Here is a 23,615-nt window from a genome sequence, read left to right as displayed (position 1 = left end):
TATAAGAAAGATAGGAATAATCTTTTTAGCAGGGCCTGTTGCTACAGGAGAAGGACTGATGGTTTTAAACTAAAAGAGAGGTGAAATTTAGACTAGATACAATGAATAATTTTTTTTTCAGTAGGGGTGATGAAACACAGGTCCAGGTGACCCAGAGATGGTAGATGTTCTATCTATGGAAACACTGAGCAGGGGGCTTAGACTAAATAATCTCTGGAGTTTCCTCCCAGTTTCTACAGTTCTGTGATTTGTGATTTTGTGGTTTAAAGAATTCACATTGGAGTAGTAGAGAAAGGGAGCTTTCTTGCAGACTGTTATTTACCAGGGGAACTGTGAAGTTCTCACTTTCACTTTGCGCTGCAAGTGGTTCTAACCTACTAACTATAAGACATTTACAGTGTTGTCATTTTGAGCAACTGTTTGTGGAAGTTTGAAATTTGTGTGAGATTGATATGTAAAACATTATTTCTTTTCCCTCTGCAGTCCTTTCTCTCAAAGAAATGCAGATGGATAAATTCAATATTCTAGACATGTTTTCTACTATGGAAAGAGTAAAACAGCCTTTCTGCCCTACTTTTGAATGATACTGTTGGTAGAAACTAAGATAGTTTGAAAAACAACAAAAGTTAGTAAAATATAGATTTCTGGTTAAGAGCCTTTTAAAAATGTAATTTAGTGTTCAGCTTTTTCAGACAGTGTAGGTAAGGTTTGAATTGTACCCCTTCCTAAGACAGAATCCATATGCATATTATTTCTTAGCAAGGATGGCAGGACTTGAGCGAAGGTAACAGAGGGTGCTGACATATGGAATAAGTACTGCTCCTGCAGTTCAAGGCAGATACTACACTGAACTGAACACAACTGATTTAATTTTAATGGGTTTAAGCCCATACCTTTGTCATTAGTCCAGGAAAATACCCAGACTGAATAACATTTGCACAATATTTTAGAAAGTATTTCTATTAGTTTAAAAATCTTTTTACAGATTACAGATTACATTGGGTTGGAAGGGACCCTCAAAGGTCACCTTGTCCAGCCCCCCTGACAGTGAGCAGGGACACCTCTAACTAAATCAGGCTGCCCAGAGCCACATTGACTCTGATGTTGAATGTCTCCTAAATCTTGAATGTCCAACCTAAATCTACATCTTTCCAATTTAAAACCACTGCCCCTCATCCTATTGCTACAAGCCCTTCTAAACAGCCTTTACTCAGACACCTTTTTTTTTTTTTAATTGAATACATCATCTGAAATAGACAAAATATATAACCAATCACCATAAATTCTGATTCTCTGGTTAGTTTTTGGTAGAACTTTTTTCATTCTCAAACTGGCTAGGTTTGTTTAGAGGACTGCATTCCCAGCTACATCATGAAGGAAAGAAAAGTAAATAAAGAAGAAGACAGATGTTCATGTACACATACACACACACACAAATTAGAGTTAGAAGAGAAAACAGCCTCCCCCATTTTTTTTTTCCTCCAATAATGATAACTATGTGTATTTTGGTGAGGAAATAGGCCTCTTAAACAGAGGTCTGCAACAGGATAATGACTTTACAAAATGTGACTGACAGTTACTGCACTACCTCTTTAATCATGCTTTTATTTCTATCAAGAATGTCTTATACTTTCATCTTGTTTCAAACACACGTTAGAGCTGAACGTGCTACTGAGGCTTCAAAGGAATGAACAAAGAGAGACTGTGTAGAGCTGAATAGGCTGACATGTTTAGTGAGCACATGAAAAAAAAAGGACCATACTGCATCATACAGTCTCTTCAGTTAAAAAGAACTGCTTTATCTTCTGTAGCTAGTGTTCCCAGAAACAATGTACATTATAAGTAACATTTCAGATTGAATTTATTACTAAGGGGTTGCTGTTCTGAATATCTATTGTAATTATTTACCCAGCTGATGGATTTGACAGTGTTCTTGCCATAACTGGTGCAATATATTTTCCTTCGGACAACAGCAGTCTCAGACCTCAGGAGATCTTTCTATCATGTTCAAGGAAATAAGAAATGAATAAATTATCAATAGAATAGAATAGAGTAGAATAGAATAGAAAGGAAAGAATAGAATAGAATAGAATAGAATAGAATTGAATTGAATTGAATTGAATTGAATTGAATTGAATTGAATTGAATTGAATTGAATGAACCAGGTTTGAAAATACCTTTGAGATCATCGAGTCCAACCTATCATCCAACACTATCTAATCAACTAAACCATGGCACCAAGCCCCCCCATCCAGTCTCTGCCTAAACACCTCCAGTGATGGTGACTCCACCACCTCCCTGGGCAGCCCATTCCAATGGCAAATCACTGATGAGAATCTGTGATTATTACTGGGGAGGAGAGAAGTATGTGGATATCATAGGTCTGGTGGCAAACTGTGAATGTTCTCTAAACATTAGGGTCCTACAGCTCCAGTGCTCAGATTTGCATTCCATCATGTTTCTATTTGTTTGCCGTTGGTTGTAGAAAGACGAAGCAGTTACATAGGCACACATAGAGTAGTTGCTCCCTATCTGTCCAGTTCAACTTCTGCATCAATATTGAGGATCCTTGAGCCTTATTAACTCTTATTTCCTGAAATGGAATTATTTTCAGCCCACCAATTCTGTCACATGTGTGTGATCTACCATCCACTATTTCTTTTCTTGCATTGAAGGGATTAAAAGCCCTCTCTGGAACTAAGATTTCAAGTTTTTCAATAGAAACTGGGAACTTAAATATCTTTGCCGCTTCAGCTTAAAAAGTTCTGCATTTCAGCACCCAAAATTAAAGAGAAGTTAAAGATTATTATTTAAAAACATGGAAATATACATATAAATCATCTGTACTGCTTACTCCTGCTTTAGTGGTTGTGTGTGCGCGTGTGTGACTACTTAAACTGATACTAGAAGTGATTCCTTTTGAAACCCATAGCTTAATCATAAATATGTAAGGTGTTAATGATTCCCCAATGATAGATTTAACTGAACACTATCACAAGGACATTGTAAGAGATTAGAACTTGTCAAAATTATTTTGATAGTGGAAGAAGAGTCCAAGATGGAATATAATATTGAATTCTAGTACTTTCACATTTTAAAAAATCAGTATGGTTGGGCAGCGTTAATCTTGAATGTGAGATGTTGCGTTAAAATATGCTGCCTTAATCCACAATGTAACTTGGAGTCTTGGTACCCATGCCCTCCAGACTACAGATCAATTACAGTACAATTAGAGAATAAATATTCTCTAATTGTACACTCATAGTTTCTTTCCAAGGAAGGTAGAAATGCAGAAAGAAGTTTGTGTAGCTAGGTCCCATCCCTACAGGGAGTTAGGCTATGAACAGTAGTGCAGGCATTAAAGATAAGAAAAAAATAACAGAAGTTTTGAAGAGGTTGTTTATCATTAATTTCTCTTTAAGAATGTTATTTATCATCCTCCGTCATAGAACCTAGTGCCATGGCAAAAAAAGAAAACAACACACCAAATAAAACCAAAAAAACTATCAAGCTTAAAATAATTTATTTAAATGCAATCACTGCACAAAGAAATTACCTGGGAAATTGTAAAGGCCCACATTATTACAATGATAGAAGACAAAGTATGAAATATGGCTGTTCTTTATAAAGATGAATCTTCAGAATCTCAGAAGGTTTATTGTGTGTATGACTGCAGTGGTTTAACATCAGCTGGAACTAAGTACCACACAGCTGCTTGCTTACTGCCTCCCACAGCAGGGAGGAAAAGAACTGGAAGGGTAAAGCTGAAAAAAGCTTGTGGGCTAAGATAAGAACAGTTGAATAATTGAAATATAATAATAACAACTATTACTATTAATATCTATTTTAAATTGTAGTGAGAAGGGAAACAAGTAAGGTGGAGAAATAAACCCCATCAAAGACAACTGAAGTAACTGAAAATAATTTCTCAACATCAAGTCTCAGCAATCCCTGAGCAGTGGCCGCCCCCATCAACCTCACCCTAGGTTATTGCTGAGCATGATGCCATATGGTATGGAATATCCCTTTGATAAGTTAGAGTTGGCTGTCCCAGCTGTGTCCTCTCTCAACTTCTTGTGCACCCGCAGCCTACTCATTTGCAGGGTGGTGTGTGCAGCACAAATGACCTCGAGTCTGGGTAAGCACTGCTCAGCAATAACCAAAACATGCCTGTGTTATCAACACTGTTCTCAGCACAAATCCAAAACAGCCCTGTAGTATCTACTCTGAAGAAAATGAACTCTACCTAGCCAAATGCAGTGCAATGAAATAAGATTTGTAATTTTGGGAAGATACTTCCCTCCCCTTCTAATCCAGTTCTGGAATTTCAAAGTGTAAAATTCAAACCAAGCATAGTTATGGAATTCTGACCAGGGCTTATGATGGAAAGTAATCTTCCCTTGGAAATTTATTCATAAATAGAAAACTTTGGAGTATGTAATCTTTGCCAACTTATTCCTAGACAGATGGGTGGAGTCCAAGGGCATGAGATTTAATACATCCAAGTGTCAGGTTCTGCACATTGGCCACAACAACCCCATGCAGTGCTACAGGCTGGGCTCTGAGTGGCTGGAGAGCGGCCAGGCGGAGAGGGACCTGGGGGTGCTGGTCGATGGTAGGCTGAACATGAGCCTGCAGTGTGCCCAGGCAGCCAAGAGGGCCAATGGCATCCTGGCCTGCAACAGGAACAGTGTGGCCAGCAGGAGCAGGGAGGTCATTCTGCCCCTGTACACTGCACTGGTTAGGCCGCACCTCGAGTCCTGTGTCCAGTTCTGGGCCCCTCAGTTTAGGAAGGAGGTTGGCTTGCTGGAACATGTCCAGAGAAGGGCAATGAAGTTGGTGAGGAGTTTGGAACACAAGCCTTATGAGGAGAGACTGAGGGAGCTGGGGTTGCTTAGCCTGGAGAAGAGGAGGCTCAGGGGTGACCTTATTACTCTCTACTACTACCTTAAGGGAGGTTGTAGACAGGTGGATGTTGGTCTCTTCTCTCAGGCAACCAGTACCAGAACAAGAGGACACAGTCTCAGGCTGTGCTGGAGGAGGTATAGGCTGGATGTTAGGAAGAAGTTCTACGGAGAGAGAGTGATTGCCCATTGGAATGGGCTGCCCGGGGAGGTGGTGGAGTCACCATCATTGGAGGTGTTTAGGAGGAGACTTGATAGCCTGCTTGGTGCCATGGTTTAGTTGATTAGGTGGTGTTGGATTAGTTGATAGGTTGGACACGATGATCTTGACGGTCTCTTCCAACCTGGTCTATTCTATTCTATTCTAATGCAATGAGGAAAATGGTGAGTGTTTCAAAAGAAAAGCAGTCTTAATTTCTGCAGTGGAGAATGAGTATCCATCATACCATAGTTAAAGCAGAGGTATAACAGCAGAGCAGATCCATCATGATATTTGGAACTCCTCTCACATTAAGCTCCTAATATCTAGCAATTTGCAGTTCAGGGACTTCTGAGACCTCTCTGCCCCTGCAACATGACCAAGGATTTCTCAGAAAAATTAGGGCAATCAAGTGATGTGTTTGGCGTTTATAAAAAGAAACATGTATTTTTTCCCTTTGCTCCACATTTTGAAAGAGAAAAAAATGTGTTAACAGGTCCTTCTTCTATAAACTTTTTAAAATCTTCATTTGTATAATTCATCCCACATAAGAAAGACTAATTTCCAAGCATTGGTACATCTTTAATGCTCTTCACACTAAACAAGACTTGGCCATATAAGATCTTGAAGGTATCATTTTCTTTCGCCAGTTCATTCCTTATTTAGCATGTTTATGAATGTAACTACACCAGATGGCCAAATATAATAGCGAGTACTCTCTTGCTTCCTGACAATGTTTTTCTTTTTCCACATTTGCTTGCCAGTAGCTTACAGAACTCTTAAATAATTTGAATCTACTAATATTCCCCAAAAACTGGAGTAAATAAAACTTGTATTACTATGTGTTGGTTGTAGTATTCATTTAGTCGCCAACCAGACCAAACAGCATGCACCTGTTCACCAGGATTTGTGTTTTGTACTTGTTTTCCAGGTATATATTTCCTGCTACCTATAAAAATGCAGTAATAGTCTGGGTGGCTTTTTTGCTGTTTCATTTTGGTTCGGTTTGATTTGTTTTTTTTTCAGTTTTGGCTCTTTGTTTTTGGTTGTTTGGGGTTTTTTGTTTGTTTTTTAATTTCATTTTTAATTGGTTTATTTTATGGAACTTGGCAGCTTTGATTTGCTTTTGTCTTTTTCTGAAGATCAGGTAAGGTTGATGAGTGAATGGGAGACACAATATAGAATGCTTTAGCATATGCAAGCATGTTGATTGTCTTGACAGCAACCTCATTTTTGAACAAAGTTCTTTTAGTTATGTTTAAAGGTATGCAAAATTATGGGTAAAATATTATTTTGTACACAATTCCTACCATCTAACTATACAACTATTCATTGTGAAGCAGATTGGCCTTTTTCTATCTGATTACATTCCATTTTCAGGCCTTGAGTACTGGCTGTAATTTGCTGACATGTAAATGTGTAAAGTGCAGCATATATAAATTACTCAAGCCAGAAAATAGCAGGCCTATTTGGAACTCTTTTGCTCTTACAAATTAGCACTCTAAAATCTCCAGTCTAGGAGACATACAGGAGTTCAAGCAGCATATTACTCTGTATAAACACCTTTTTACTACATTATGACAGCTTTTGACAAATATAACACTGAACAAAATCATTTGCAATGGCTGCATCTGCCTTTTTAGAATCCATGATGGTAACTGCAAAGACTGGTTATTTATTTAAAAGTCAAGTCTATGTTCAGCAGATTTTGTGAAGTGTGAACAGTGAAATCGCTTCTGTGCCATCATTTTTCTGTCTCTAAGTGGAATGCAAGTAGTTTCTAATTTCCCAACCTATACCTTTTAGCTTATTTCCAAAGAACATTTGGCAAGTAACTTTCGGTAACAAACCCTTGTGAATTAATTCACAGCATCACCTCTTAAATGAGAACATGCTGACTTGTTTTGCCTGGGTAAGGTTGTTACACCCTGACTGTGTAACAGCGCTCAAGATTAGTTGAATGGTAAATACTTCAATCAATGCAAGTGTTTCAGTATTTATTCTAAACTCACTATTTGATTGAACATTTCATATAATCATTCACTGAGATTGGAAAAGACCTCTAAGATAATCAAGTCCAGTATAACTTCTTTCCACGTTATGTCAGCACAGAAGTTCTTCTGGTGCTGAAAAATTTGTAAAAATATTTGCACTGGTTGATCAGCTCAAGTATTCAGTGTGCGGTTATCATGGTGAAATTAGCGAGAATCAATTCCAGGAAGGAAAGCAACAGATTCATGATTCCAGACTTCAACATAAAGCTAAGCATAGAGATGTTTCTAGTAAGACAAATGAATCAGATTTTCATGAACCACTGTGTTTTGTCTGTGTAAGGTCTGAAGTGGGTTTTTCTCTAGTCAATTATTATTATCAGCATCTGATGAGCAACAAATTATAGAAATAAAAACTTCAGGCTCTTTGAAATTAGGTTACTGAGAGATGGAAAGAACACAGCTTCTATCTAGGCTAGTAGTGTTAACCTAGTTCTTTTGCTTATTTTCTCTCTCCTACCATTTTCAGAATGCACCTTAAATTACAAGATACAAATCATATTATCTGATCTAATAACTTCACTCAACCTTCTGTTAGGGACACAACAACAGAATTATCTCCATTATCTCCTAATTTAATCATATTGACCTCCTTTCTGCTTCTTGCTGAGGACTCTGGCATTTAAGGGTTTGCATGAGTAGATAGATGCCTGTGTCTCTTAGGAAACATTTCCCAGCTTCTCTGACCTATTCCCAGGAGAATATACCCTTCACAGATTTAAGATTACTTTTTTTGTGTGTGTGTGAAGCTGACTTCCTAAGCATACTGCAGACATGATCCTTGCATTTTATACTATACTATTTTTATACTTATAAAAAATCCAAAACCCAGAAGTATTCTTCCTGGTGGGCAGAAATACAAAACCTTTTTCATGATTGACTATTGGTTGATGGGAAGCCCAACACGTCCTAGTAATGTGTGTTGCAGTCTAGAAAGCCAACTAGGCTGCATCCAAAGCCACATGGGCAGCAGGTCAAGGAAGCAGATTCTGCCCCTCTGTTCTGCTCTGGTGAGAGTATGGTGTCCAGATCTGACGCCTTCAACATGACAAACACATGGACCTGTTGGAGCAAGTCCAGAGGGGACTATGACAATGATCAGAAGGCCGAAGAACCTCACCTATGAGGAAATGCTGAGAGTATTGCGGCTGTTCAGTGCAGAAAAGATGACCTTATTGTGGCCTTTGAGTACTTACAGGCAGACTTTAAGAAAGATGGGGACAGAGTTTTTATCAGGATCTGTTTTGACAGGACAAGGGGTGATTTTTTAAACTAAAAAAGAGGTTAGATTTAGATTAGATGTAAGGAAGAAGTTGTTCACAGTAAGAGTAGTGAAGCACTAACAGATTGCCCAGAGGAGTTATAGATGTCTTATGTCTGGAAGTGTTCAAAGCCATGTTGGATGAGGCTTTGAGAAACCTGGGCAAGTGGAAGATGTCACTGCCCATAGCCAGAGAGATAGAAATAGTTGATTTATAGGGTTTCTTCCAGCCCAAATCATTCTTTGAATCTGTGATTCTATGATTGTCTTCAAAGTCAGCATGTTTATCTCTGCAGTCTGCTTTTCTGTATCTCTCATGGATGTCAATGCAGTAAATGGGAACAGTTTTTCCTCTACCTGAGAGAGGAAAGTAGTATTGTATTGATTTGTTTCAGTTGTTTGGGTTTGGGTGAGGTTTTTTATTATTTATTTATTTTTAAATTTTCTTTCTATAAAGGTGAAAGTCTCTTTAATTAGATGGGATTTGCTTCTGTAATCAAAATCACACATGTTATGGGGTAGATAAGAAAAAACTTTGAGTTCAATGTAGAGGAATGAAACTTGGCTAATAAAACATGGGACTGGAAATCAGGACTTTTGGAATTTATTCCTATTGTTAGTATTTGCTTTTACATGGTCATTGTCAAGTTACTTAGCCTCTGTTTCTCAAGTTCCTCTGTATACAGAAGGGACAAAAATATCATTTCTCTGTTCCAGGTGGATAGAGTGAGGCCTAATTAAAGCCAGTAAAATAGTTTGAGATCCTTGTATAAAAGTTTCTACAAAAAGTTCTAACTATTAATTGTTTCATGTTCCCTCATAGATTTTAAGATGCATAGCTCATTGAATCATGAATATCTATCAAGTAAAGATTGCTAGCAGTGTGGAATCATGCATTTGTTGGCTTTTTAATTCCAGAAACAGATGAGACTGAGCCATCCTTGCTTTATGAACTAAACCAAAACCCAAAAACTCAGCAAAAATTTTCTGATGCCTAAAATACTGCAGAAAACCAACATACCACTGGTCCACTTTTATTCATGATTTAATGCACAACTCTGATTTTTCTGCATTAAGTACATAACTTTAGAACATATGCTTTTCTCTGGGTGGACTACATTTTTTTTTTCTTTTTCTTTTTCTTTTTTTCTTTTTTCTTTATTTTGCTTTTCTCTCCTCATTGTTGTTAGAGGTTCTTCAGGAGGAGATGGAGAAGAATTATGTATTTTATAAAAGCTTCTACTTCTCCAATTACCAAGTTGTGGAATATGCTCCACAAAATGGTGTTTGAATGAGCACAGTCCTGAATGAATCTTGAGATAGTTTCTTCTAACCATGTGCATGGATGTGAACTACTGTGTGATACAATCACCTTTTCTTTGTCTAGATTTCTTCCCAGGGTAGCAATGAGCACATCACTAGACAATGACCTCATAACTGTGTTATTTCAGATCTCCTTAAAGGAATGCTCCAATTTCTTGCAAGTCTGTCTAAGTCTGACCTACTTTATTTTTAAGAGAGTCAGGAAATCTATGCATTACCTCCTCACCTGTAACTTACTAGACTCTTGGAATTTATTTTGTTAATCACTGCATTGATTACAGCTGAACAAACTATTGCTTTTCAAGAAGACCCAAACACAAATCCAGACACAGCCTTATAAAGATGAGTATTCTGCATCCGTCATCTTAGACTGACGATACTTGAGGGTTGTTTGGTTTTTGTTCTTGTTTTGTTTATAACACATAACACAATTGTCTTCACTAGCACTTGGAAAAAAAATATACAAAAGTCCAATTTTATTAAACCTGAATGAAAGCTCTTTGATAAGCAGGATTTGTGTGACTAAACATGTAGCTGGTAAAAGGCGGAAAGTATAAAATACGTGTCTTTGAAAAATAGCCAAAAAATTATTGTTGCTTAAGCTTGAACTCAGCATTGATACTGTCAGCCCCCTTTGCCTAACACAACACAATTTATATTCACATTCATGCTGAAATATTCAATAGGAGCATGCAATGTTGCTTTAACTGGTTATCTCTTGTATTTCTCACTAACCCCAACTGAAAGTCACAATTTGCATTTAGTATAGATGTACAGCAAACAGAATACTTTAGCAGCAGACAATATACAATGCACAATGCAAAACCAGAAAGAGCTTCCCGGCTTGATCCTAAACAGCTTCCAATAGTACTGTAACAAAAGTCCAAATCCAAGCAAATTTTCATGTAAAATGGACTTCTGCATGTGATTCTTGACTGGAGAATGTCAATGTTCTTCAGAGGGCAGCAAGTGACCATGCATCCATATCAGAAAAACAGCAGTGATAATGAATTTAACTTTCCTAAAGTAAAACTGCTATTTTAAAAACTTCCAGGGATAAACTGTAGCTTACGTGTGGCCGTTTGACGCTGTGCCTTTAAGGAAGGGGCACACTGGCTAAATGTTTGTAAAATATTTTGGTATTCTAAACGAATTTCATTGGCCAAGGATTGTGGGAGGTCAGATTGGACCCGGGGGAGCTGGGAACTTTCTCTCAGTCTTCCTTCCTTCGCTGTCCCTCTCGGCTGGATCTGCTTCTGGGATTCTGGCCAACTAAGATAAGATACTAACTCCCTGTGCAAGGCCTTTATTCCTTTCCTGCCCTGTTAACTGTCCTCGTCTCTTCTTCTACCTCTTTGGGGGAGAAGGGAGGTAGGGGGGTGAAGGGGGCACAGGGGGAAGCCCCTCTGTGGGGGGTCTGGTTTCTGGTTGAGTTTATTTGCTGTATATTCCTGTATATATTGTAAAATACCTGTATTTGTTGTGTTACATAGAATCTGTTTCCTTGTACAATATACTCTCATTTCTCCGACTGGGTTTAGCGGTGGTCTCTTTCTCAGTGGGGGAGGGAAAGCAGAGCCTTTCCTTTCAAACCACCACACTCTTTTTTTTATTGGCTCACCAACGTGGGGCTGGGTAATTAAGTAATTAAGTTGGTTTATTGCTTGTCTCAGCCGGAGAAACGAAATGAAGGTGCTCTGGGTTTTAGAACGTTTATTCTTCTCGGTCTGTGGCATGTTGGTCTACCGGTACTGCATCGGGTTGATGTTAGACCAGATAGGTAAATATTTAATGCGTAAAATCTATTTGTGGTTTATGCATAGGATCCAGCTGTTGTATAAACACTGTTTGGGTTTTTTTCGGCTCACTAATTACGGCAACAGAACGTCTTCCACTTTGCCGATCGAGATAAGGGAGTTTAACACTTCAGGAGGTCAAAGAGTAACTTTAAGTGCTGGCTGGGATCTTAAGGTGATTTATTTGACAGGTGTAATCCTGCTCTCACTGATAATTAATGTCTATCTGCTGTGGTCTCTATATATAGAGAAAAAGGTTTCTCGACCATGTTTTGTGATTAAACAAAAATCTAGGAAGCGTAGGCGTTCCTCTAAATCTGCCCCAGAGTCCTCGAGTGACGAGGAAGGGGCTGCGTCAGTTAGAAAAATAGCAAAACCTATTGGCAAAGCAGCCTTAAATGCTCCACTCTATGACTTTGGCAAGCAGCCAGGGGCGGCTCCCATTCCCAAGATGGCGACCGGTAGTGAGGCAAGGTCATTTCCGTCCGCCATGACAGGACCGGAAGGGGCCCCCACGGCGGCTGATTTAGATCAGGACCTGTCAGCTTCTATCAGGATGGCTGTAAATTCAAACACAGCTCCAGTTAAACAAGTAGCAGTCTTAAAGACCAGAGGTGGAAAGGCCAAAGCTGATCCAGGAGCTAGTGGAGCTAATGGAGGAGAAGAGCAGGAGACTGATCCTGGTGAGGGAACCTCTGCTAGGAAAGTGCCTGCTGAAGGTGAGGAGAAGCTTTGTCTTAGAGATATAGCTGAGTTATTGAGATCATCACAGGATGGAGATGCAGCTAAGACAGCAGCTGGCAGTGGTGCTTTTCAGCTTAAAGAGGTCCTTAGGAGAGTGACAGCAGGATTATGGGGACAAAACGTTCAGGAAGATGTGATAGATGAAGAGGAGGATGACCTGCAGAGCTGCTCATCACCAAGGGAGGAGATTCGCAATGTCCGCAAAGATTACCTCAGAGCAGATAAGGAACCCATCCTATCTTGGCTTGCTAGGTGTTATGATACAGGTGCTCCAGCTCTAATAGTTGGAGACAAGTCAGCAGCTCAGCTAGGAACTCTCTCAAAGGATAATGGAATAGATAGACATCTAGCCAGGATTCTCGGTAAGGTTAATCTGTGGATACGCCTTTTAATGGCAGTTTCCCTGAGATACCCTTCCCGAGATGACCTTCCATGGAATCCTAAGCCCTGGACTACCATAGATGAGGGAATTAAGCGTCTGAGGGAGTTTGCCATTAGAGAGATACTCTATGGTGACCATGATACTCTGAATCCTGACGACATTCCTGTGGCAGCTGGTCTTGCTAAAAAGCTCATCAAACTTGCTCCTTCCAATTATGCAAACATTCTGGCAAGTAGAATTGTGGCAAGAAATTATGGTGGAGATCCTCCTACGGTTGGCCAATTCACTGATCAACTAAGACAATTGGATGATAGCATGACACGTGTTTCTTTGGTTTCAGCCATTAAAGCTCTGTCTAGTGAGATAAAGGATTGCATGAGAGAGCTGAAGGATGAAATCAAAGATTCCATATGCCAATTGGCACAAAGAGATGATTCCAATTCTTCCTCCAGGTGGGTGCAGGTTTCAGCTGTGAGGAATAGACATCCTCCAAGGAGGTCATTCCAAAACAGGCCAAACCAAAACAGACCACCAAGGCAATCACGTAGGACCATTTGGATAACTCTGCGTGATCAGTTTGGTGAGAACATGAACAGGTGGGATGGCCAACCAACTTCTAATCTTTTCAGGAGACTGAGGGAACTGCAGAGTGGCAGAACCCAGGGTAGCAATACCAGAAGGGTAGCTGTTACTTCCACAGTTCCCCAGGACAACAATGACAGCTCCAACAGTGACTCCAGTTCTAACACTGCACAGTGTGCTCGTTGCACCTGTGGAAATGTTCCCCACAATTAGGGGTGCCCTGCCTCCCGCCAGGGGGAGGAAAGGGATAATGGAGATAACAGAATCTATTGGGATGTGTACATCCAGTGGCCTGGCACTTCACACTTTCAGAAGTACAGGGCTTTGGTTGACACAGGAGCTCAGTGCACCATATTGCCATCAAATTATCAGGGATCGGAGTCCATAACTATTCTGGGAGTCACTGGTGGATCTCAAGAGTTAAGTAAGGTGGAGGTTAATATAAGTCTAACTGGTAAGCAGTGGAAGAAGCATACAGTTGTGACCGGACCTGATGCACCTTGTATTTTGGGAATTGATTTTCTGAGAGAAGGGCGTTTCAAGGACCCTAAGGGTTACAAATGGGCTTTTGGAGTAGCTTCTGTAGAAATTGATGGACAAAAGCTGAAGCTGTCTGCTAGACCTGAACTCTCTGATGAATCTGCAGTTGTGGGACAACACAAGATTCAGGACATTAAGTTGCCGGTTGCTTCTCAGACTGTGCATCACAGACAATACAGAACCAACCGTGACTCTTTGTTGCCCATTCAGAATCTGATTCGTCAGTTGGAGAGTCAGAAAGTCATCAGCAAAACTCATTCACCTTTCAACAGTCCAGTGTGGCCTGTGCGAAAGCCGAATGGAGACTGGCGTCTGACAGTGGACTACCGAGCCCTAAATGAAGTAACACCGCCTATGAGTGCAGCAGTACCAGACATGATGGAACTCCAGTACGAGCTGGAATCCAAAGAGGCCAAATGGTATGCTACCATAGACATTGCTAATGCATTCTTCTCTATTCCCATAGCAGAGGAATGCAGGCCTCAGTTTGCTTTCACCTGGAGAGGAATCCAGTACACTTTCAACAGATTGCCGATGGGCTGGATCCACAGCTCCAGCATCTGTCATGCAGTAATCCATGATGCTCTGGAGGAAGGTGGTGCTCCACAACACATCCAGTTCATCGATGATATCATCGTCTGGGGTAAAACTGCTGAGGAAGTCTTTGAGAAAGGCAACAAAATCATGGACATTCTTCTGAATGCAGGTTTTGCCATCAAGAGAGACAAAGTGAAAGGTCCTACCACAGAGATCCAGTTTCTGGGAGTGCAGTGGCAGGATGGACGCCGACACATTCCAGTGGATGTGGTAAATAGAGTCTCTACCATGGCAAATCCCACCAACAAGCAAGAAACTCTACGTTTCTTGGGGATAGTGGGATTTTGGAGACTACACATTCCTGGATACAGTCAGATTGTGAAACCTCTGTATGATGTGACTCGGAAGAGGAACAGTTTCCACTGGGGACCTGAACAACAAGCAGCCTTTGACCAGATAAAGCAAGAAGTGGTACAAGCAGTGGGTCTGGGACCTGTGCGAGATGGTCCAGACATTAAGAACATTTTGTACACGGCTGCAGGTGACAATGGTCCAACCTGGTGCTTGTGGCAAAAAGCTCCAGGTGAGACACGTGGACGACCTCTTGGCTTCTGGAGTCGAGGTTACAGAGGTTCAGAAGCTAATTACACTCCAACAGAGAAAGAGATTCTAGCTGCCTATGAAGGAGTGAAAGCAGCTTCTGAAGTGATTGGAACTGAATCACAACTTCTTTTAGCTCCCAGATTGCCAGTTTTGAATTGGATGTTCAAAGGCAAGGGTTCCACACCACATCATGCTACAGATTCCACCTGGTCTAAGTGGATGGCTCTGATAACACAGAGAGCTCGAATGGGAAATCTTGAAAGACCTGGTCTGGTGGAGGTGATCTCAAGTTGGCCTGAAGGTACCAACTGTGCTAAACCTCCAGAGGAGAGAGTAACTCGTGCTGAGGAAGCTCCTCCTTACAATGACCTTTCAGATGATGAGAAGAAGTATGCTTTGTTCACAGATGGTTCCTGTCGTCTCAGCGGGAACAAGCGAAGGTGGAAGTCTGCCGTGTGGAGTCCAACACGCCGAGTTGCAGAGGCGAAGGATGGAGAAGGAGAATCCAGTCAGTTTGCAGAGGTAAAAGCTGTCCAGCTAGCTCTCGACGTAGCTGAACGTGAGAGATGGCCAAAGCTTTATCTCTACACCGACTCATGGATGGTAGCCAATGCTCTATGGGGTTGGCTAAAGAACTGGAAAAAGAATGGTTGGCAGAGGAAAGGAAAACCCATCTGGGCAGCCGACCTGTGGCAAGACATTGCTGATCGAATCGAGAGAATTCCAGTGAAAGTGAGACACATTGATGCTCACATTCCTAAGAGCAAAGCTACTGAGGAACAGCAGCACAACCATCAGGCAGATTTAGCTGCAAGAGTTTCTCAAGTAGATAAGGACTCTGAACTTGATCTCGACTGGAAACACCGAGGTGAGATATTCTTAGCTCGGTGGGCTCACGATTCATCAGGACATCAAGGCAGAGATGCAACATACCAGTGGGCTTGTGACAGATCCATAGACATTTCCATGGATGCTATCACACAAGTCATCCATGACTGTGACATTTGTGCTGCTATTAAGCAGGCAAAGCGAATTAAGCCCTTGTGGTATGGTGACAGATGGTCCAAGTACAGGTATGGTGAAGCCTGGCAGATTGACTACATCACTCTACCACGTTCTCGTTCTGGTAAGCAATACGTGCTTACTATGGTAGAGGCAAACACTGGATGGCTGGAAACTTATGCAGTTCCACATGCAACTGCACGCAACACCATTCTCGGTCTGGAGAGACAGATCCTGTGGAGACACGGAACTCCAGAGAGGATTGAGTCAGACAACGGAACTCACTTCAAGAACAACCTTGTAAAGAGCTGGGCAAAAGAGCACGGTATTGAGTGGATTTTCCATATTCCTTACTATGCACCAGCTGCAGGGAAGATTGAACGCTACAACGGTTTGTTGAAGACCACTCTCAAAGCCATGGGAGGTGGATCTTTGAAAAACTGGGAGAAACATTTAGCACAAGCAACCTGGCTGGTGAATAGTAGAGGTTCAGTGAACCGAGCTGGACCGGCACATTCAGATTTGCTACGGAGAGTAGAAGGTGATAGAGTTCCTGTTGTTAGAGAAAAGAATCTGTTAGGTAAAACTGTTTGGGTATTTTCGCCCTCAGGAGAGGCTAAACCTGTCCGAGGGGTGGTTTCAGCAGAAGGTCCGGGTCACACTTATTGGGTAATGCAGGAGAATGGTCAAATTCAGTGTATTCCACAAAGAAATTTAACTTTAGCTGAAAGAGCTTAATTTCAGACTGTTGTACAGCTACAACGCGCCCAAAGGAAGAATCCCTGAGGAATCTACCGTGCACGAACCCTGAGAGCCCTGAATCAACTGAGAGTCCCTGTGTTCCTGTTTGCCTTTTCTTCACTTCGTCTGCGGAGAGACAAGCTGGTTTCCATTTTCCTATTTCCTGACTTTTTTGGACTTCTGAATCATATACATCTGAGTATAGCCGGAACGGACTATGAACTTTACTCACACTCACGAACTGTAAATATTGTTTCCGATTGGATAGACAGTGCGAACGACCAATGAAATTGTTTAGAAGGGGTGGATTGTGGCCGTTTGACGCTGTGCCTTTAAGGAAGGGGCACACTGGCTAAATGTTTGTAAAATATTTTGGTATTCTAAACGAATTTCATTGGCCAAGGATTGTGGGAGGTCAGATTGGACCCGGGGGAGCTGGGAACTTTCTCTCAGTCTTCCTTCCTTCGCTGTCCCTCTCGGCTGGATCTGCTTCTGGGATTCTGGCCAACTAAGATAAGATACTAACTCCCTGTGCAAGGCCTTTATTCCTTTCCTGCCCTGTTAACTGTCCTCGTCTCTTCTTCTACCTCTTTGGGGGAGAAGGGAGGTAGGGGGGTGAAGGGGGCACAGGGGGAAGCCCCTCTGTGGGGGGTCTGGTTTCTGGTTGAGTTTATTTGCTGTATATTCCTGTATATATTGTAAAATACCTGTATTTGTTGTGTTACATAGAATCTGTTTCCTTGTACAATATACTCTCATTTCTCCGACTGGGTTTAGCCGTGGTCTCTTTCTCAGTGGGGGAGGGAAAGCAGAGCCTTTCCTTTCAAACCACCACATTACGTTACAGTAAAAGCAGGACTAATCACTTCCCCTTCACCCGAGGTCTGCTGTTACACAGGAACTAGTTTGTAAAGTTCAAGTATTGGTGAGAGCTCTGCCTGTGACCTGGGTTGAAGGGCAATGAAGCCAGTGAGGGGGCTGGAGTATGTGTCTTCTGAGAAGCCCATGAGGGAGCTGGGATTCTTTAGTCTGAAGAAGAGGAGTCTGAGGGTAGATCTCATTGCTCTTGACAATTACAGAATATAGAATTAACCAGGTTGGAAAAGACCTTTGAGATCACCAAGTCCAACCTATCACCCAACAACATCTACTCAACTAAACCATGGCACTAAGTGCCTCATCCAGTCTCTTTTTAAGCACTTCTAGTGATGGTGACATCACCACCTGGGCAGCCTGTTCCAATGGCCAATCAATCTTTCTGTGAAGAATTTTTTCCTAGCATCCAGCCTAAACCTCCCCTGGTGCAGCTTGAGACTGTGTCCTCTTGTTCTGTTGATGGTTGCCTGGGAGAAGAGACTGATCCCCACCTGGCTACAGCCTCCCTTCAGGTAGTTGTAGAGAGCAATAAGGCATCTCCTGAGCCTCCTCTTCTCCTACCTTAGAGGAGATTATAGTGAGGTGGGGGTTGGTCTCTTCTTGCAAGTAATGAGCAATAGGACAAGAAGAAACAACCTCAAGTTGTGCCAGAGGAGGTTTAAATTGAGTATTCGGAAAAAAATCTTTACTGAAAGAGCAGTGAGGCATTGGAACAGGCTGCCTAGGGAAGGGGTAGAGTCACCATCCCTGGAATTATTCAGAAAGCATATGGATGTGACACTTTGAGACATGGTTTAGTTGATGGTTGGATTTGATGATCTTAAAGGTCTTTCTCAACCTTAATGATTCTATTATATTAAGTCTATTAATTTAAGTCCTATTGAAAACATTCCAGCTGTGTTTGAAGGCTTGGCTCCATATTTATTATTAACTCATAAGTAAATGTGAATGCTAAAAGCATTTTTGGTCAATGGATTCAGGCCTGAAAGGCTTTCAAGTGTGGCTGACTGTGATTTCTGCAGAGTGGATCTCCAGTTTTAGCTCCACTCTCCAATCACTTGCAACTCAAGAAATTTTTTTCTGAAAGGATATTTGAATTTTTATTTTCTTTGTGAGAACTACTTCTACAGTTTCAGTCCTCAAACAGTGGAAGACCAGAACATGATGCATAGGCAATCTTGCAACTGCCATTGCCTAATATGATGGCAATATTTCCAAGGTTACCAGTCCTATTTCAGTGTTTTACTTCAAGCTGTTTCCAGTAATTACATAGTAGAGCACCTGTGTTGGATGAGCATCAAGGGTATTGAGGCCAGAAATTTTGCAGACAAAAAGAACACTTATTTTTATCTTAAATTGATTTTTTTATTCAAGCAATCCAGAAGAACAGTCAACACCCAAATTTGTGAGAATGTTAAGGCACGAGCAGCAGAAAATTAAAAGGTGGCTGTACATCAGCAGCTCTAATTGTGTTCAAGCCAGTGAAGTACAGATAAAGAGTACAAAAATGAAAAGCTGGAGCTCAGTTCTAAAGTGCCCTTTTCAAAGAACTTTCAGATTATACTAGTTACACAGAAAAGGATTATTGTAAGAACTTGTAGTTCTATACTATTGAGATATACAGAGAAGTGTGTCACTTGTCAATTCATATACCTAACAGGAAGGCATATAAACAACATGATTATTTGCTACAGAGAATATAATTTGTAGTGTTTGGAAACAGAGCTGCTACTCCTTTTAATTGATCTATTGAGTCACTCATAATTTTGTTTGCAGCAACAGTGCTAAATTTTTGTGTAGCCCAAACAATATTGTGCCCACACATGTAGTACAGCTGTTGTGTATGTTCATGACAGCTACTTTGTGTTATGTTCAGAAGCCTTCAGATCCCCAGTGCGAAAGTATTTTGCTGCTAAAAGCATCAATCTACAACCTAAATCAGAGATATGTCAAGTGATGTATATGATGTGTGGAATATATCTATGGCTGATTTCAGTTGGAGTATCTAAGCTACACCATTTTAAAGTAAACAGAGTAACCAGATATTGTCTTTATATTTTCAACACATTGTGAGTGCAGTCTGAGAAACCTTTGTGATTGTAAATGAGATTCAGCAGTTCAGCTTCCACCCAAACATAAGTTGATATTGTTTGCTCCTAATTTACACCATGTAGATTTTACCTGGTGCAAACTGCATCGAATGTCCACTATAATCTATATTCCAGAGATGAGCCTATCCATGGTCTTCAACACCCTTTCAACACAACTGTTTCCTTTAAGAATATTTTTTTTATCTGGTAATTCATGTTTCAGGTCCTGTGGCAGTCAATTAGATACAAGCAGAGACGGGAGACACCCCAGGAGATCACTAAATCAACACCTTCTTCTCAATAAAGTTGAGTTATACCTGACAGAAGTTTCTTCAGCCTATTCTGAAAGCCATCCAATGACTGTCTCCACAGCACATCCAAGCAGTTTATTCCAGCACTTTGTTTTACCAACCTGTCCAAGTATTCTGCTGCTAACTTCCTTGAATTCTCTTCAGTTTTAATTCCTTACTTTTTGTTCTCTCCAGTATGTATACAACAGAGAGAAGAAAATACCTTCTTTTTCTAACAGCCTGTCACGCACTTGAATCTCAAGCCCATTTCACTGTAAAATACCTCAAGCACTTCCACCTTTCTTTCAGGTTTCACTCACGAACCTCTCATAGCTCATCCTTATTTCTCCTCTGAGGTCTATGTTCAGCTGGCCCACGGCTCTCCGGAAATGTCCCATGATGGACATTCTTTGAGGTTGTATCAATACTAAGCAAAGCAGAGCAGAAGGATTATTTTGCATTTTGCAGGCTGTGCTGTTTATGGTCTTTTTACAGAAGCACAGTGTTCTTCACTCATTCACCTGTGGTGTTTTATAAGCCCCTGCTAAGGAGACTGGACAGAGAGTTCCCTCTGTAAAATCAATCATGATTCCCCAAGTGATCATAAGATTAGCCCAGCATGTAAAATCTGTACCCTCCAGTGATCAAAGCAGTCAGTGATCACAGAGACTTCTGAGAGCAAGTCATACTCTAAAACAAAAGCATTTAAAAGAAAATCTGAAAACCACAGGACAAATTATATGCACACCTATGGTATTAGGTAGCTAATTATCTCCCACAGTTGGATCCTAACCTTGATAAAGAAATACCTCCTTTTTTTTTCTGGCTCTCTATCTTCCCTCAGCATCTTTAGAGTTCAATCAATCTCATCCATTGGATGTTAAACCATGTAATTTCTCTGAGAGATTAAGTACCTTCGTGTGTCTACATCATTTCAGAGTTGTCTATTCATCATACATACGACCTAAATACACAGACTCACAGACCCTTAGAATAAATCATATTGGAAGGGACCTTTTGCTCAAAAGCAAGTCTGAATGCGTGAGCTTGCTGTGGGAGTTGTTCATAGCCATGCAACATGTGAAAATACACAACAGATACATTTCCCAGTATTTTGTCTCTTCCTCATAAAGACTTAACAGAGAAGCCCCATTGAGATGCTACATTTCAAGTGCATATTTTACACCTATTTGATTGAAGTAGCAAACAGCACTGAAGACAGTATTGGAGATACAAGAGTTAAAACAACTCCATGAGAAACTAAAGTTATAGTTTTTATTTTTTCATTTTTGTTAATTTTTTTGAAGAAATAAGTCTTATTAGGTTTAATGGGTTTTAGTCATTCTTAACAGCTACCTAATGAGCTCTCCAATTAGGTAAAGAAGAGTAATTTAATTCATGCATTATTATATCTCGTCACAGAAACACATCTTCCCCTCTTCAAAAATTATTCACTCAAGGTCATACAATAAACCAAGTGTAGCAATAGGACTAGAGCTCAGGTGTTCCTGGTCACTGACCTTATAACTAATCCTTTAAATAGTGTATGATTTTCTTGATTGTCTCTATTTAAATGTTTTAAATATCTGACATACATTAATCCGCTATGAATAAAATCTGCACTGATGTTTACAACACCACATTCTTTAGCATCAACAATAAACCAAAACCACAGCACTTACAGTGTATACAACCAGAAGACTCCAGTAATAAAAAAAACACAACCAAAAACCAACAACAACAACAAAAAACCCACCAGAAAAAAAGGGTGAAAAAAACCAGCAATAAGCTTTCTCACTCTTGCCTATGAAACTAAACTTTACACAGTTCTTATGAAGGAGCATCCGCAGATAAAACGGTCTACAAAGTTTCATGATATACAATGACATCAAATAGAAACTAAAAACATTTCTCTCAAGGTAGGGAGGAAATATAATGTAGAAATACTGAAGTTATTTGCTAGAGAAAAAGGACACTGTAAATATTTGAAATATCCTTTGTTTTTGATAAAACACCTAATTGAATATGACATAAGCCTTCACTTGCATAGTCCAACATGAAATGTTGCAGAATAGGAGAAAGAATACATAAATGTCTTACCAGCAAGGCTGTTTTCTAGGTAAATATTTCATCCAATACTTGTACTATACTCTATGTCCAACAGAATTCATGGGTGATTATCAGGATCCTATAAAACGATAAAGACAAAAAACATCAAAAGTCTTTGAGGAATATTGTAAATGAAATACAAGGACATCATTAGTAAAAAATACTGTATATTACCAAAATCTTACAGCATGTCAACTAGCAGAGTGTAGCTATTATTACAAGGCATTTTAACTCATGGGGGAAGTGGCACGCCAAAATAACAGAGCAAATTACTGCCAGGTGGATATGTTTTGCTTCATCAAAAAAGGTTGATAAATCTATATTATATATATTAAAAAAACCCAACCAACCCAAAACAAAACACCAAAAAACCCCCAACATTATCATGACATGGACAAAAGCTACATTGTGTCCATATACTTGAATGAAAAGATTTTTCAGTTGCTGATTGAAAATCCAATTGCAATTTTATTAGAAAACTCAAAGCAATTTAAAAAAAAATCCAGTGTAATTTCTGTTGTTCTGCTTTACCTCCTTAAAGCTAAGCCTCAGCTAGTTATTAGACTCTCCTCTGAAGTTGGTAGAGAAAGAGAAGCACCTCTGAGAGCAAATCAGGTCACTCATGGGAATGCTTCTCTCAGCACACAGGTTGTTTAGGTGGTGAGTTCAAACTGCACTGCCAGCTAGCTAACTTGAACATGAATCCCACTGGGGAAGTACAAGGGAGACAAGAAAAGCAAACAAATATAAATTAATTTGTCCATTTTTATTTCAACTATGTTTACCTGTCTCCCATTCCTACAATCTGTGATGTGTTAGTGGTTCAAGAGGCGTGGTTATGAAGTTATGTTCTCGGATGAGTGTTCAGGTTTTATAAAATTAATTCTCTTTGAACAAAATCATGGCTTTAGGATCAGAAAACTATTGCACATTAGAATTCAGACACCTTTCTCAAGGTCTCCACTGAGATGACTAGAGAAGTAAATGGACCATCCTTAAGGCTGCCATTCCAGATCAAGGAATCAGTACACAAACCTCTATTCAAGACCCCTATCTGAATAAACTTTTCACATCTTAAGCATTAGTAAGACACATAGAGCTCAATATTTACGAAGCAACTGCAGTATACACAACATACAACATAAATATTTTACAAGTGTGCAGAACCTGCTAAAAAAGATCCTCTCTCACTTTTACTAACGCATCCCTCATACCATAACAACCTTAGCACATCTAACCACTTTATGTAAAATGAATAATCTTGCCAAATATGAGATGGTTGCTGAGATACAGCCTGATCTGCCCAGCAAAGAACGAATATTACATTTCAGTCTGCTTTTAGTGAGTCCAGGAGCATCCTCAGCTCTTTTAAGAATATTCTCCCTCTTAACGCGCACCAATTAGAAGCAGGAAAAACAGATGGCCAAAATAAATTAGAGAAAGCATACCAGTCGTGTCTCAGATCACCACCATTGGCAGATCTAAGCAGCAGCAGCACCAACCAGTCAGTAGTTAGGAAAAGAAGTATATGTATTTTTTACCTTCATCCGTTTCCAGAACAAAATTGGAAGGGCATTGCAGCTGT

The 23,615-nt window shown here is 40.2% G+C and overlaps 1 protein-coding gene across 1 annotated transcript in view; it reads right to left on the bottom strand.

The window, feature by feature from the left end:
• The window catches only part of TENM4 (teneurin transmembrane protein 4), a 901,855-nt gene extending 879,799 nt beyond the window's left edge, over window positions 1–22,056 (bottom strand). The window contains exon 1 of the mRNA XM_054164697.1: window positions 22,022–22,056. The gene's annotated coding sequence lies outside the window, so the exon portion shown is untranslated. The remainder of the gene's footprint in view (window positions 1–22,021) is intronic.
• Window positions 22,057–23,615: the final 1,559 nt, after the last annotated feature.

Source organism: Dryobates pubescens, chromosome 10, assembly GCF_014839835.1.
Source record: "Dryobates pubescens isolate bDryPub1 chromosome 10, bDryPub1.pri, whole genome shotgun sequence".
Taxonomy (NCBI): domain Eukaryota; kingdom Metazoa; phylum Chordata; class Aves; order Piciformes; family Picidae; genus Dryobates; species Dryobates pubescens.
This window is presented reverse-complemented; position numbering and strand designations above follow the sequence as displayed.